At 37.2% G+C, this 5,019-nt stretch overlaps 1 pseudogene across 1 annotated transcript; it reads left to right on the top strand.

Moving 5' to 3' along the window:
• Positions 1-1,516: 1,516 nt before the first annotated feature.
• LOC147518829 (putative pre-mRNA-splicing factor ATP-dependent RNA helicase DEAH5) lies at positions 1,517-4,816 on the top strand (annotated as a pseudogene). Its single transcript, XR_015211891.1, has 3 exons — positions 1,517-1,766; positions 3,161-4,206; positions 4,566-4,816. The product of XR_015211891.1 is annotated as a putative pre-mRNA-splicing factor ATP-dependent RNA helicase DEAH5 (transcript).
• The last annotated feature ends 203 nt before the right edge of the window (positions 4,817-5,019 follow it).

Raw genomic sequence — 5,019 nt, 5'->3', positions numbered from 1 at the left:
TGTGATTCAATTATGGGATGTGATAGTAACCATGATTAAGAGTCCCCCTGTCTCAACCTACATTTCTCAAAATGTACTAAATAAACTTTGAGGAGAAAAACCAGAACAACAGAAAAATGTCATTCGTTGAAATTAATACTTAAAAAGAAAGAAATGAATTATTTTTCTTAAAGAAAGGCGTACACTAGATGTTCATTTAGTTTACAATTTATTACCTCTTCAGTGATAACCAATAATACTCGGAGACACGAGGCTCGCATTAAAAATTACAGGAAAGTGAGCATCCCCTACTTGTCCACCATCGACATTGCGAACTATTACATAGTCAAAAACTTTCTTTCCAGTGTGATAGTAACCAAGTTTTCCGCTTCTAGTTCTACTCATAACGAGCTCATTGTTCCTTAATTCCATCTTTTCATGACCATACATTCGCGGCAATAGGGGGAAACATTCCTCTGTAAAAAGATATTCTTTAACCCAAGAGCCAAGTTGTCCATACTCTTTCATCACCCATGTCCCTCTACCCAAAAAGTCTGGAACAGTAACACAGAGATGTTCACCTAACACCATCAACTCATAGCAAGAAAGTCTGTCATTGACAAGAGAAGGCAATTGGATTATAGAAAATTTCTCTGTAGCTACATTCAATGAAAGGATGACCATATAAATCTTAAGATTAACCATTAACTCAGCAACCCAGTGAAGGCATCCATTAAAAATCACATGAGACTGATTCATGGACCAAATCTCGGGAGTATTTGTGCTTATCACTCTCCAAATTAAATACTTGGACTATGTGCCCACTTTCCGAAGAGTGACGCGCATAATGTAAACGAAAGACTTTGTATTGGTTATGAAGTGCATCAAAACCAAACCCTGACCCAATATGTGTAGAATGGATCATAGGAGATTTAGGGGCTACTACATAATCTCGTGTGATGGGATTGCATATATAATCGAATTTTTCAGGAGAGAAACAAATCAAACCATTAACAGTACCCACTACTTCAAAACGAGTCCAAAGATTAGGTGCTCTAAAGTTTTTCTTGAGTTTTTTTAAGTGAAGCTTGTATGCAGTTGCCTGTCTTTTGAGATTACGAAAACATTCAGGATCAATCAAGTAAGACTTGTGGTTACAACTAATAAAAGCGGCACAAGGATTACTAAACGCAGTATAGTGATGTTGCATGTTTTGGATACCCATCTACGTTGTGAGATTGTTTTGAGAGGTAGTCTTGATAGGATGTCGAAGACGATGTCAAGTGGAAGCTTCGAAAACACTTGTTCTTTCTCATTCTTCTTCTTTAAAACCTTTTTCTCGATGAAGCTTTACGGACTTGAAACTTGCGATCAAAGAAAATAGTATGTGACTCCAAAATGGTAACTTTCCTAATAAAGTTATGGTCTTATTAGGATTTAGGAATTTTAACTCAAAAAATTAGAAATTCCGTTTGAACAAATGCAAAAACAATACACCATAGTATATCGTCACTCTGCTAACATATATCAGTCTAACTACATTATTAACCTCGTTTTGCTAGGCGAAAAAATTCACTCCTAGAGAGAGAATCAAATAAATATTTGTTTATATTTTAATTAACTAGAATTAATTACTAGTTAAATGAGACGGTGGATGGGTGTTTAGGACAAAATTAGTTATTCAAGGACAACCTTGTTAGAAACGTGGTCAAAAGAGGGAAAAAAACAAAATTTCTATCTGAAAGACTTTACCAGTTTCTAGAGTGTGTCTAACTTCATCAAATCAGGTAAGCAAACAAACCCTAATTTCAACTCTAATTGATTTTGTTATTAAACATTCTTAGATTTTGTATACAACTATTTTATCAATGTCGTCTGAAATTGGAAACATTGGTCTAAAGAAATTGGAATACTTGTCACTTATATCCAAAATTTGTATAGAGCTAGAAACTGATTTAGGGTTTGCGTAAAAAGTATTAGCTGAGTTTGTAACAGAATTAGATAGATATTCAACTAGTGAGAGTGAATTTGATAAGGAATTGAAAGATAATGGGGCAGAAATGCCAGATTATGTTATTAGTAAGTTGTTTACCGTAATTCATGTTTTTTATCCTTTGGGAATTAGTAGAATTGAGAAGATAGAGGAAATGGGTGAGAATGGGAAGTTTTTGGAGTTGTTGTTGAGGATAGTAAAGAGAGAGTGAAGGGTTTGGAGAGAGATTGAAATAGAAGTGAGGAGTAGGCGTAGAGATGGGGATTAGAGTTTGAATGATGGAAAGAGAGTAAATAGTGAAGATGATAGAAGGTTTACATGAAACGGCGAAATGGTAGAGGTGATTTGGGTGAGCCGGAATTGTTTCAGGTTTATGTAGGTAGGGTTTCAAGTGTGATAAATATAGGATGTTTTGTTCAGTTGAATGATTTTAGAAGAAAAGAAGGTTTAGTGCATGTGTCGCAAATGACAAATAAACGGGTTGCGAATGCGAAAGATGTCGTGAAGCAAGATCAGGAAGTGTTTGTGAACGTTATATCGATGTTGGCACAGAAGATGAGTTTGTCAATGAGGGATGTGGATCAGAGTACCGGGAAGGATCTTCTTCCGATGAAGAAAAGCTCAGAGGATGCTGCTTTTAGGATGAATCCTCAGAGCTCAAATCAAAGTCGTACTAGTAGGACTGGTCTTTCAGGGATTAGGATTGCGGAAGAAGATGGAGCTGTTGCACTGTTGAGGAGGCCATTAAAGAGGATGAGCTCACCAGAGAGATGGGAAGCAAAGCAACGTTTAGGTCGAGAGGGTAAACAAAGAAAAGAAAGAGATAGTCAAGAGTTTAATTTTACCTGCGTTGGTAAACCCTAGCTTTTCTTCAGAGAGAAGGGAGAGTTTGAGTTGTTATGAGTTCCTGAAAATTAGAGTGGAGAGTTTGACATATATTTTGTGAGAAGAGCGCAATATTTTTTCGTTTCCCTCTCTCCCAAAGCTTCTAATGTATTCCCGGTCTTCAATTTTTCAACACATTACCAACATTTTAGAAGGGTAACAAATTAATTCTGGAAATTGTAATAATTATACTAATACTTACATCACTATCCAACGCTAAATAAGCGTTACTAAGCCTGCAACGGTAAAAAAGTGCTGGTAAGTAAAAATTGATAGCGTTGCTAATATCCTGATATGGTGTAGTGAACTCATGGCTGCAGGGGTTCTGGATCCAAGGGAAAATCCATTGTTTGATGATGAGGATGGGGATGGATTACTTTATAAGGAAGAGGGTGCAGAGGAAGAGCTTGAAATTGAGCTCAATGAAGACGAACCAGCTTTCTTGCATGGGCAAACTCGGTATTCTATTGATATGTCACCAGTTAAGATCCTTAAGAATCCAGAGGGTCTTTGAGTCGTGCTGCAGCACTACAGTCTGCTCTCATAAAAGAGCAGAGAGAGGTGAGAGAGCAGCAACAGTGAACGATGCTTGATTCAATTCCAAAAAATCTCAATCATACATGGAAGGATCCAATGCCAGAGACAGGTGAGAGGCATCTTGCCCAGGAGCTGAGGGGTATTCGCTTATCTGGCTATGATATGCCTGAATGGAAGAAGGATGCTTATGGGAAGACGCTGACTTTTGGGCAAAGATCAAAGCTTTCCATCCAGGAACAAAGGCAGAGTCTGCCCATTTATAAATTGAAGAAAGAGCTAGTTCAGGCTGTTCATGACAATCAGGTGCTTGTTGTCATCGGAGAGACAGGTTCAGGAAAGACAACACAAGTGACACAGTATCTGGTTGAAGCTGGTTACACAACTAAAGGTAAAATTGGATGTACTCAACCTCGTAGGGTAGCTGCTACTTCTGTGGCAAAGGGAGTTGCAGAGGAGTTTGGTTGTCGTTTGAGGGAGGAAGTGGGATATGCAATCAGATTTGAGGATTGCACTGAACCTGATACTGTAGTCAAGTATGTGACTGATGGTATGATTCTTAGGGAAATTTTAACTATCATTGCAATGATTCAAACTGGGAACATCTTTTACAGGCCTCATGAGAAACAAGCACAAGCAGATCAGAAGGCCAAGTTTTTTCAACCCGAGGGGGATCATCTTACATTACTTGCTGTTTATGAGGCTTGGAAGGCGAACAATTTCTCAGGACCATGGTGCTTCGAAAACTTTGTTCAGTCTCGATCTTTAAGGAGAGCACAGGATGTCAGGAAACAGCTTCTAAGCATCATCGATAGGTATGATTCTCAGCTCTAGCTTGTCTTGTTACATCTTTTTCGTTTATTATCCATTTTATTGTTTATCTACTGGGCTAGGGGCTAAGGGTGAATCCTAAGTTTCTTTGTCCAAGACAATTAATATGTCAAAGACTCATACTTACAGGCTTACAGCTTATTGTGGTTGGCTAAATAATTTTGTGATCTTCAATTTTATTCTTTTAATTGAACCTTTTCCAAAGGATATAAAACCAATCAGTCACATGTTTCTGTCTCCTTGCCATGCTTTACAAGTACATCAACAATATTCAACTATTTGGTCAAATTTGCGGTCTTGTTTCTTACTGTGAAACTAATTGTCATGTTTGATCGTAATTCAGGGGAGAGATATGCTATAACCACCAAATGAGAGTAAGTATTATTGTTAGTAATAGTATTATTCTATGTAGTGGATTTTAGTCCCATAATGGAGAGCTAGGAGTTCTGTTACAGTGTTACATGTTATCTCCTTGTTTAGGAGATTGACCATATGCAATTATTTGACCTTGCTTTTATCAATATATTTCGAAGTCTTGTGTACTATTTGTTTACATGAAAATGGTAATAAACACTGTCCGACATCTTGATGCTATGTGTTATTGCTAATGAATATTAACAACAAACTTTTGTTTTGATTCATCTTTTTTAGCAATTGCAACCGCACACACCTTAAATGAGGTTAGTAAGTTTTAGGCACATTGGAAGCTATTGAGTTCTGGACAGAATCCATCCATGTCAGAATCTCATCAGAGTAGAATAAAAATGTTAGGATCCTATTAAGTATTTAGATTTCCG

This window comes from Coptis chinensis, chromosome 2, assembly GCF_015680905.1.
Source record: "Coptis chinensis isolate HL-2020 chromosome 2, ASM1568090v1, whole genome shotgun sequence".
Classification (NCBI taxonomy): domain Eukaryota; kingdom Viridiplantae; phylum Streptophyta; class Magnoliopsida; order Ranunculales; family Ranunculaceae; genus Coptis; species Coptis chinensis.
The sequence above is the reverse complement of the archived record's forward strand: the minus strand, read 5'-3'. Positions and strand labels throughout refer to the sequence as shown.